A 12655-nucleotide genomic window follows, 5' to 3' on the forward strand; every position below is an offset into this window, starting at 1 on the left:
AAAAAACAAATACACCATGGGGATACAGAAACCTTAAGGAGCACTTTTTAGTAAGCGCAAACCAAAATTTTATGTGAGGACACGATTATATGGTCCGAGAATTTGAATAGTTGCAAATAGAAGTTAACTTGACACTCAGAAAGAGTCAATGTAGTCAATTATCATGGTAGAGCACCAACACATAATGATTTATTATGTGAATGATCAAATGAGGAGTGTATGGACTAACGCTCAAAATTCCAATCAGGGCACTTGGTGCCAAGGTCAAGAAAATCAAGGTCAAAACTACAGCTAAGATAAGAAACTTAATCGAGATGGCCATTATATCAGTGACAACATCCAAAATGGGTACAATGTCCAAGATCGGGGCCAAAACAAGAAAAGGTCACTGGACAAGGAGAGATAATAACAAAAACAAAGGAGTGGTGCATATGTCCCACCAGACAATAGAGATAGAGGATCCAGTTAGCAAGCAATGAAGACATGATGACCACAATGATGAAATGGTTTGACTCATTCGATAATAATATCAAGGAATTATACAATAATCTATTGGGCATGAATCAGAAAGTAGAATCACATGTTACATCCATTAAGAAAATTGAGCGGTAGTTGGATTAGATTTTCTCATCCTTAAATCCATGTCAAAAAGTTGCACTTCCAAGCAATGAAATTTAAAATCCTGAAAATGATGGGAAGTGCATGAAAATAATCAAATAAATCATAGATTCTCCAATACCAATAATTGTGGAAACCCCAAAGGAACTTGAAATCATCAAAGATGAACATGTGGGGGAACTAAAAGATTCGATCGAGGTGGGGTGGGGGGTGGCCGGGTGGGGCAGGAAGTTACTTAAATATACTCTTTCAGTTTAAAAAAGAATGATCTCCTTTCTTTTTTAGCATGTTTAAAAAAGAATGACGTCTTTTTTTTTTGTAAATTTTAATTTCAGTTTTCCACGTGACATGTTTAAGGCCACAAGATTAAAGAACAATTTTGTACTATTGACATAACTTTAATTTAGAACCATAAGATTCAAAAGTCTTCTTTATTTTCTTAAACTCCGTGTCAAGTCAAACCAGATCATTTTTTGTGAAACATATGGAGTAATTCCTATGCATAAACCTCATCCACCCTTCACAAAGACTAGTCAAGAAAGTTGAGGAAGACAAGTAATGCAAATTTATGCTCTTAATTAATATTATATAAATAGTTAAGTAATATTTTTTAAAATTAATATATTTTAATCAAATTATCCATAAGAATAAAAGTACAAGATTTCTATGAACATCATGAAATGCATGTTTGAAAAAAATGTTAACATTATAAATATAATGTCATAAAAATCGAATATATTTGGGAAAAAAACTATCAAGTCTAACTACAAAAATAATTGACTTGCATGTGATATATCAAGTCAATACTACTAAAATACATGAAACTAGAAATATAACATTAGTTGTAGATTCAAAACAAAGAAATTTAACATAGTACTCTTATGTCAAACTTCAACATAATGTACATAAATATGATTTAAAAGAAAAAGAAAAAGGTAAATTTATAACTTATTCAACAATGAATTCTACTTTAATTTAAAAATTAAAATACTAAAAAAAATTATGCTAATAAAAAAATAGATAATAGAAAATTTGAATAAAATAACATGAGAAAGTAAAGGTTGAGAATTAAGAGTACAATTATGTAATATCCTTCAATTATACTCGATTCCTCTTTATAAAGCAATTACTTGGTCTACCACATATTCATCTATTTTTTTATTATTTATCAACTTTTGAATTGATATGTCTGTTAAGTAAATATTGATTGACATAATAAAATTATCATTTTATTTTTATTAATTATAAATAAATAAATTTAAATTATAAAATTTAATTTTTTTAAAAAAATTCCATATTCTTAAAAATAATTAATTAAAAAAATCAAACAAATAATTAGGACAATCAAAAAGAAATTTTCCTATACCAAATTACACTAAATTCCAATTACATTGTCCCTTTTCGAACAAGCTCATAAAATTTTGACAAGTATTATTTTTTCACGAGAAAAGTTTGTGAACACCGCAGAGCAAACTACATTTATTAAGGTGGGTTAGCGTAATTTTATATTTGTTGTGTCTTTAGTTATTGTCAATTTTTTTTTATAATTGTCCCTAATTATATTGTACATTTTGTTAAATCAAGTAACGATAAATAACCCTTGGGTTATTTTTTAAAAGGTAGTATTTCTTGAAAGTTTTAAATTTTTAATCAATCCAATTAATAATTAATAGGAGTAATATGATAAACTTACTAAATTAATAATTGCTTTGTTAATAGGTGTGTTAATTCAAAAAATGAATAAGTAATTAGAACAAAGAAAATATTTTTTTTTATTTATTCCATAAAAAAATATTTATATATTATATAATAATTTAACTTTAAAACTTTTATTTATGATGATAAAAATAATTTATAATTACACAAATATTTATTAATTATTTCAAATCCAAAATTTTACAATTTTTTTTATTGAATTTGATATAAAATCTAACTAATTCATATATAATTGAAACAGAGAAAATGCTGCCTCTCGGCCCCTGTTGTCACAGTTTTGGATACGTGGGGCTTTTGCTTTCTCTGTTCTCACCTTTTTTCTTTTTTTCCTTTTCTTGTATTCTACAACTTCCTATCTCTTTGAATCCCTACTGATTCTTTTGCCTTTATAAACCCCACTGAACCAACGTAGACCTTCCCTTTTTCATAAATTTTCACATAGTCCTTTTTGATTTAATAAACTCTAACTTTGAACTCTCTGAGGAGTCCATTGCAAGGCCAATCTCCAATATTCCCCCTATAAGAGCATCCAGAGCAGTAGATGAAGATCTCTACAAGATTTCCCCTCAATTGCTCCACTATAAGCCTACAAGGGTAATCCATTTTCTCTCTTTCTTCTTTAGACGCAAAATTTTAATTTTTTTCTTTAAAGTTACAAAATTATAAAATATATTTGACATAATTTTTATTTAAAAATGCAAGTCTTTTTTATTAACTTAAATTTGATGACATCAAATCAAACGGGAATTCAATGAGAAGATAACAAACAAATAGAACTAGATCTTACATTACTAATCCTAGACTATGTATTCCATACATATGTGAAGTTTTTACTTAATTTAGGCTCTCAACGGAAAATGATTTCTTGGAGGTAAATGTATTTCCTAATAAAAACAATTCAAACACAAAAACTTATTAAAATAAATTTATTTATCATTCTATAACCACTGTGCTTGGTCCTCCTCCTATTATTAGAGGGCAATGTCCTATGTCTACCTACAAAGGGAAAGTCAGCACCTTACTCTTTTGTATTTTGTATTTTTTCTATTTATTTTTTTTTTTCGTTTGTGTTCTAGATGTGGAAATCAAAAATCTCTGTGAAACGCTTCTTTCCTCTATGAAATTTGTGCCATTAATGATGGATACCCAATTCTTTTTAATAAATCCAAAGGCGCTAGCAGATATTGTCATTTTGCTACATCAATGACTCAATGTGATACCTTAAAGGCCTTTTTCAAAAAACTAGTCCTTCCATTTATTTTTACTTGACACATGTATTTAAGAAGTTATTATTGATATAAAATTTACTACACCATCATATTATTAATTAATATTTAGTATGAGATTTTGAAATAATATAAAATTAATATTTAATAGTAGAGGCATAATATATATATATATATATATATATATATATATATATATATAAACCTCTGTTTTTATTATATCAAAAATGATGGGTAAAAGTGAACAGTCAAAAGTAATACCTTCAGAATTTCTTGTGGCTAACTTTTAGGTTTTTGTACTTTTGGTGACTTGTTGCAGAAAGGTGTTAGGAGATTCTTTTCGAGCTGCTTGCTGCCAACTTGTGCTTCTTGATCCTCAAATAACACAAGATTGTCAACATTATATAGGACTAGTAGTATCGTATAAATAGTTGCTATGTGTCTATTATTAATATAGTGTTTGGAGTATTTTCTTGGGGTTTTAGCATTAAATTGGCTTATAAACCCAGAGATTATGCCAGCCCAAGAAAACAAATATCCATCATTAGCTTAGGATGGTCAAAATTAAGAGAATTCCTTCTCTATTCTATTGCTAGTATGTTTCCCTTTGGAAGTATTTTCGTCTCAATTGCTCTGCTAGCTAATGCACTTCTGTTTTGCTTCCTTAAATTAAAGAAAGTTGACTATATCATGTTTTGATTTGATACTGTGTTTAGAAGAAGAAAAAAAATTAAAATAATCCTTTTAATATCTGTGTGATAGTAAATTATTTTATTAAAAGTAAAACTAAATTTTAAAATTAAAATACTTTTAATTATAATTTGGGATGGATAAAAAGAAACGAATGTCATATAAAGTGAGACAAATAGGACAAGGTAAGGTTAAACCTTTTTTTTAAAAAAATCTAGTGGAAGGTTATGTTGGTAATAAAGTATTCCTTCTACTTCAATATGTGTTATATTTTTTCATTATTCGAGAGTCAAATATTTAAATGTGATTGAAATTTTATGATTTTTCACTTTTTTAAAAATGAAATTTACATATTTGTAAACTACGAAAAAATATTATAAATCGCAATAATTGATAGCCCAAAAACTATGAAAAATAAAATTGTTTGAATCTTAAAATTGAAAAAATATCACATAAAATAAAACACGGAAATAGTATTTATTAAGGGAAAATGCACAAGTACCCCTCAACCTATGCCTGAAATCACAGAGATACAGTTATACTATACTAAGGTCCTATTACCCCTGGACTTATTTTATAAGTAATTCTCTATCGTTTTTTGGCCTATGTGGCATTAGCTTGAAAAAAAAGTCAACCAGCGTTAGATTCACAAGATAGTGTCACGTAGGCCAAAAAGGATAGAAAATTATTAATAAAATAATTTAGAAAATAATAAAACATTAAAATAATATAAATATATCTCTAAAATTTTGGACACAAATTTAGGAGGATACTTTCACATTATCCTATTAATTAAAAGGCAAAAGAAAATACTTTTAAGCGGAAAAAGTGAAAGCGCCCTCGTGTTTTCATTATGCTGCCTAGCATGTGTCCTCTGGTTTTTGTTTCTTTAATTCTTTTATGTTTTTGTCTTGTGCTATGACTTTAATTGACTGCAACTAGTCAAGAGTAGCAATCTGCTAATTGTGCGTTACCTTTTAAATGTCAACCACTAATTACATTTCCATGCACAAGGTTATAACCATATATATACTTGTAAATTGCACCAATTAAGTAGCGTTGTTGTTACTTCATTCCTCCTATAATAGTTGTTCACTATATTAAAAATAGTTATTTAATAATATTTATTTAATTTAAAAAATTAAGAAATAATTTCACCTTTCATATTTATTTTATCTTGCTATTAATTATTATTCATCTAATACATTTCTCAAATCAAATTTAATAAAATTAAAGGACAATATAGTAATACTACTTTTATTATTTATTATTTTTTGAGGGATGTATCAAGTCAATAATGGACAATTATTATTGAACACGAGGAGTAATGAATAATAGCTTGGTTCCTTTTTTATTTATTAGTATTTTTAAGGGGTGCGTCAAATTAATGGTGAATAGTTATTGTTGGATAGAAGCAGTAATAAATACTCCCTTGATCCCTTTTTACTTGTTCATTTTGACTTTTTACTTGTCATTTTGAACAAATCAAGAAAATATAATAATTTTTACCTAATGTTTTTTGAAAAAAGATAGAACATCTTTAATGAATAAATTAATTTTAGAATTCTATTAATTTATAGCGATAAATTCACTATAACAATTATTTTTTTCGTCCGGTATTGTTTGTCATGATATCTATTTTTAGAGTCAAACTATAAAAACTTTAACTAACATTTTAAGATGCATTTTTTCATCATATAGATATGCAAAACATTGTAATGTATAGTACTTTTTATATAGTTTTAGAATATCTAATTTTTTTGTTTAAAATATCGAATTAATATGATCTAATTTACCTTTGAAAATTAGTCAAATTGACTTTTGATAAATGCAACATGACAAACATTTTCGAATGAAATGGGTATTATCTACTTTTTTATATATATATATATATATATATATATATATATATATATATATATTAACTAAAAATAGACAAATAAATAGAAATAGAGAGAATAGTTTTTAACGGTGAATAATGAGCTTGCATTCCAAAACTAGGTAGCTAACTTGTGTGAGTATGGTCACTTACAAGTCTTGGTCAAGAAAAGAAAAAGATGTGTTGACCATCTCGTCTTTTACTAAAGTTGGTTTCTTTCTTTCTTCTCTAAAAGAAGAGTAGAGGTGGAAACACCGACCTCTTTCAATAAACACAAGTGTCTAATGTAAAGCAATGATAAATAAAAGGAGAAGAAAAGTGTAAGCAATAAATAATCTCTACAATGTTATATATATATATGAAATGATCAAAACGAATGGAATACAATAAATTTTTGTGGTCCCATTTTTTTTTTTAATTTTGCTCATAACGAAAACTTAATACACTAATATGTCTTTCTTTTCCTCTGATATGCATCATCTCTGTCTCTCTAAGGCACCAATACTTTTTGGATATAACCTGAAAATGTATTTATTAGTGAGCATTTTACTTTCTAGACGCATTCATTATTGACAAATAAAAGTAAAAGTTAGGTATGGAGCGACTTAGTGTTGGATCTGTTTGTGAAACAAATCGTGGACACTCTTAATTTGGTGTGATAATGTTATATATGTGGCTAGATGCACAATTATTTCCAAATGTTCTCAGTCTACTCCTAAACAAAAACTTAGCTATTTTCATCTTATGACACTGTTAAGGATAGACACATATCCATCAATGACTTTTGAAATTCATTTTACATCATTGTACCCCTTTAGTGCCACAAAAAATCCACTAATTTAGTATCAAAATTATGGTACTTCTCATATATTATCAATGCCCCTTTTCCAAAATAATGCATCAAAAATCAACATTATATTTTTACAAGACAAGTCTAAATCGTCATTAAAAAATATTTGTCCTATTTGAAATTATCATTTCAAAAATCAGTTTCAACAACACTGGTATGATAATATACTCACTCTATATAAAAGAAAACAAGATTCTTCACTAAATTCATTTTTTTTCTCATCACCATTTTTAATTATCAGTTTTCCCACTCACATCATTTTATTATTAATAAACACAATTTATAGGCAACACTTATTATTAACATACTAATAACCATCCATTCAGAAATATAATACAATCCTTTTTTCTTCCATTTCAAAAAAGCAAGCAACATAACTTTAACAAGTCACCGGCCTCTATACTTTTGAAATTTTATAATGGTAGATAACTTTTTTCACAATTTATGATTGACCTTTCAGAGAGAATACTTGCAATTTTATAACCCTTCTTAAAAATACTAGACACAAAAGAAATCCATACTACTTGAACCTTTTCTATAATTCAAAATGAAACTAAAAAATTCATGCCTACCCAACATATAATCCCTTAATTCCTTCTTCTGTTTTCCGTTAATGTTAAAACAAGAAAAAATCAACACAGAAAAATAATTTCATGTATTGATAGTATACAACATAACAACAATACTATGAAAATATATGATGGGATATTTACACATGAACCACATGATAAGATATAGTGAAATTCAAAACTATAACTTAAACAGTTTATTTTGAGTATTCTAGAATAACATGAACCAAAAACCAACAACATCCAACTATAGACAATATTAAACAAAAACATATCAAATTCAATATTAATGTATATCTATTTCCATAATTTGATAAACATCAAGAACAAATAAATCATGTTTATAAATTTCTTTTCACAAAAATCACTTTGTTAACACTTTATCTAACTCAAATAAAAATTTTAACTTTTTCTCATAATATTATAAGAATCATTGATCTGAATATCAAATTGCATATTAAGTCAAATAATGTCAATATTTTTATATGTGAGTTTATCATTCATAAAACTCAAAAGATCTATTAACACCAATATACGCATATCATTTTTCTTCTTTAACTTTAGTTGAGAACACAAAATTAATTTTGTTGGCACAAATAGTGGCTACAACTCAGATCAATTTCTCACTGTAACACCGGAAAGTGCTAAAGAATTATGAAAGTCCACAGAATTTGGCTTTTATGGAAAATATTTACAGGCCGTACAAGGTTTCACAGATTGTAGATGTCATCCATGGTCACACAGGCGAACCTAGGATTTGAAAAATCCGAGTGCACCAGTATTAATCTAAAAAAAGTTATAAAAGAAGATCTACTTCGGATTGAACCCTAGTCATTTGGGTGGAATGTTAGCTTATACCATTGCTACAAAGCACCAGTTCACAACTTCTATAGATATACATAACTTTTTCGAAAGTTAATGTATACGCGTGCACCCCCACAATATCATGTGGGTCCGCTTCTGTGACCGTGGATTGGACTTCAGAAGTAGAGTTTTAGGTTTTAGATTTACTAGAGCCTTTTACGGTTTGTATAATTTTTCATGGACTGTAAACCTACTCGTCAATCGAAAGTTTAGAGAGTTGAAATTTTGGAACTTGAACAGGACGAGTGGAATTTAGGGGACATTGAAGGATTTATGGATAGTAAACTTGAAACTTGAAAAAATTTAGAGAAATCTCTGACTTTGACGGATCGCTAGGATGGGCCGTAGAAATCTTTATGGATCATAGATTGTGTCACATCTGAGGAGCACCGTTTAGAAGTAACATGACGTACTTGACCTCTCGGAGGTCTTATACAAGCCCATAGTTATCATTCATCGTATTGTCATGGTAAATTTTTAAAACTTTTCATAACACATCATATGCTAGAAACTTTAATATATATATATATATATATATATATATATATATATATATATATATATATATATATATATATATATATATATATATATATATATATATATATATATATATATATATATATATATAACATAAGTCATCATACCGATTTAGACCTTAAGCCTCTTTGTCGTCTTAGACTCAACAACATTAGAGTACATCAGGGACACGACCCTTAAGACATAAAAGATAAGTATAAATTTATAAACTTTACAATAAAGACTTAACATAGGAAATCCTTAGACTTAAGGATTCCTTTCCTTGAGCTTGGAAATCACATATCAAGCTCCTCAATCATATAGGCATCCTCTAAGCATACATAACTTACACTTTGTGTAAAAAGTAGAGAAGAATGGGATTAGTACAAGAATGTACTAAGTATGACAACCATGCAAAAACATTCATTTAAAAGGGACATTTTCTTAAAATCTTACATCATGCCTTTTTGAGTGATTCTTCATAAAACCTTTATCCAATAGCATTTATATCACATACTTTATATAAACATATTCAAAGGTCAAACATCTCATAAGATCACATATAAAATTTATTACATTTTCAAGCCACATTACAATGAACATTCCTTCATTTTATTCATTACCCTCCCAAGTAATCCTCTAGTGATACTTGGTGCAATGCATCACCTTAAGTCCACAAGGAAGCCAACCATAAAATCTACACAAGGCAACACATACCATCATAGAAGTATAGTACAACAAAGACATATTTAAGCCAATATCGTAGGACCATTACAGTAAGCTACCTTCAACTTGTACTTATACTAACTTCACTTCACATCAATGCATTATAAGACCTTAGTCATAATCCTACTCTAAGTCTACTAGTGCAATGTATATGTGAAGCCCCATAACCTCACATATACTTAGTATACCTATCATAAGACCACAAGCCTTACCATCCAATTCATACATCAACAAGTAAGTGAAGACAACTTCATTCATGTCAATACAAGACCTTCATCATATAATCATTTAGACCTATATAGTGCATATAAAGATAAGGTCATATCATAAAGACTCATACCATGCACATCTTCATAACAAGTAGACAAGTACTACCATGCCATGCATAAAGACATACTCATAATCATACACATTAGGTTACCTTCCTAGGACTTCCTAAGGAGCTACTTGTGCATTATCTAGATGGGGTCATTAATTACACCTATACTATGTAACCTCCCTTAAGTCATCCTAGTTAGGATCCTAGTTATTTACTTCCATTGTCCATTTCACTTTAGGAAAACTATAGCCTTAACCGACACTAATACCATGGGTGCTAAACATAGAATTTTGTGTTGTAGAGCCTTAAACCAATGGAAGGTGTCCTGACCTAGCCAAGGTAGAACATTAACATACATCCTAGCATCCTAAGTGAATTCACTTTGCTAGATACTATGTGACAAGCATAATTTATGTAACTAAGAGATAGGTATAATCCCTCTACATGCCATTTGGCAAATTGGGGCCTCCTCTCATGAGAAAACATGGGTGAACCTTCCTCAAAGAGAAGTCACCACCTCATGTGAATCCATGGTGAGTATTCCTCAAAGGTAAGTCAACACTCTATAAGGAACAAATGGTGAATCTTCCTCCAAGGGAAGTCAACACCTCTTAATGTCAAGTTCACTCGGTGCTAAGCTAAGTTCTCCTTTATTGAAAAGCCTTTATTACATTTAATTCATAAAACATAGGCTTAGGACATTCATTTGTCATATGCTTATAGCATATTCAAGCACCTATCTAGTTTGGGATACTCTTTAACAAACCTTTCAAGGCTCCTGTATTGACTAGATCATCATTCATGTGTGTGAGTGTATACATATATGTGAGCAAACCTTTCACACAATACATTTAGGTCACACATGTTCATATATCAATGCATGAGTCTATAGGCATAACTATAGGAGCAATCCTTTCATTCCCTCTAATACACTATGAACATTCATGCTTCATCATATGATATAAGCCATATTCATAACATGCCCATACATTCCTTTTCATGTTCATAGAAACCAAACCTAAGAACTATTCTATCAAGGTACACATGTGCAATGCATAGACAAGGTCTCATACCCTTGCCCACACTAGTATACCTATCAAGTCATACTAGTTAAGGAAACACATATAATACTTTCATAGACATAATCTTAACATGAATAGTAGTAGACACTAGTGAATATGAGAACTACCTTTCATTTAGACACCATGACTTATACTACTTGTTACATGCATGTAAAGTGTGTGTGTGTGTGTGTGTGTGTGTGTACATTGGTCAACATGATCACATAATAGATATAAACAACACCTTGAGTCTGATACCCTCTTAGACCATAATACTCTTTCAAGGATAGAACACACAACACATAATAGCATAGGAGACAAGTCAACTTCATATTACGCTTAAGACTCGTAACTTGTGCTATTCATACATTCACATAGAGGTACATAGGTAAGAGATTATTAAAAATTTTAAATCATCAATGGAAGAACCTATACTTTACCCTAACATGGATATATACATGCTTATACAATAGCCATACAACCTAGATCACAACTAGAATAAGAAAGTAGGCATAAACTTCACATAGTATCATCATCATAACCACACACTCATGTATTCATCATTTTGACTTCAAGGCCATGGTCAACACATATATAATGAAAATAAAGTAAACACCTCCACCATAAGTGGACCATACCACATAATTACATACAAGGCTTCATCAACTACAATACTATCAGAAAAGTAGAGGAGATAAGCATTCTTACCAATTTCTCACACTTTGATCATCATTGATCTATACACCTTGTTTATCAACAATTAATTTATAGGGAAGTATATATATGCACTTTAATCATAAAATAAACCATGTACAAGTCGCTACAAGATCATACTATAGCATAATACAAGGCATCACATCCATACTAGAAATAGAGAGTTATAGGTCATCAAGTAACTTCCCTAGTTTAATTCATCAATCATCTTGTATCATTATCACTCATTTAAGTCAGTAACTAAGGAAATGATAGCCTAGATGAGATCCTACTACTATTGCCAATAAGCTCGAGATCACTAAGAACATGCTTCATATTAGGAATTCATGGAAGAGGAAATTGCTTTGGTTTATCCTATTCAAACTATCATGCATTGGTCCATGTCACTTAATTGATCATCAATACACATTCTAGACAGTATACCTAAGCATATTATCATACTTTAAATCCACTTTTATACAATTAAAGACCAACATTACAGTGATAATAAGTTACTACTTAATAGCTTAGGAGCATATAGACCAATTAATACCAAGCCTTCTTTACTTTCATCATACCATTTAAATATTTAAAATTCAACCAACTTATTAACCTAGGGCAGTAGCTACAAGAACCACAACATAATCAATTTCCACTTTTATACCTTAAAAGGTCCATATTACAGTGATCACATTGATAATTAGGCTAGGCATGTTCAAACCTTCATACATTAATCCACATGGATTCTTCATCATCAATTCAACACCAATTCATGTAAATTACACTAGATATAACCACTTCAACGTAATAAAATCACAATTCAATCGATAACAAGTTATGATCACCATGCACATGCAAGGGCTAAATCGATTTAGAGAAGGAACATGGGTTCATCATGCTATTGGATTACCATAATGTTAAAACC

The 12655-nt window shown here is 29.2% G+C and overlaps 1 long non-coding RNA gene across 1 annotated transcript; it reads left to right on the forward strand.

Moving 5' to 3' along the window:
* The first annotated feature begins 2573 nt into the window (after positions 1-2573).
* Positions 2574-4188, forward strand: LOC101267554 (uncharacterized). Its single transcript, XR_183105.5, has 2 exons — positions 2574-2928; positions 3880-4188. It is a non-coding gene; the product is annotated as an uncharacterized lncRNA (long non-coding RNA).
* The last annotated feature ends 8467 nt before the right edge of the window (positions 4189-12655 follow it).

This window comes from Solanum lycopersicum, chromosome 9, assembly GCF_036512215.1.
Source record: "Solanum lycopersicum chromosome 9, SLM_r2.1".
In the NCBI taxonomy this organism is placed as follows: domain Eukaryota; kingdom Viridiplantae; phylum Streptophyta; class Magnoliopsida; order Solanales; family Solanaceae; genus Solanum; species Solanum lycopersicum.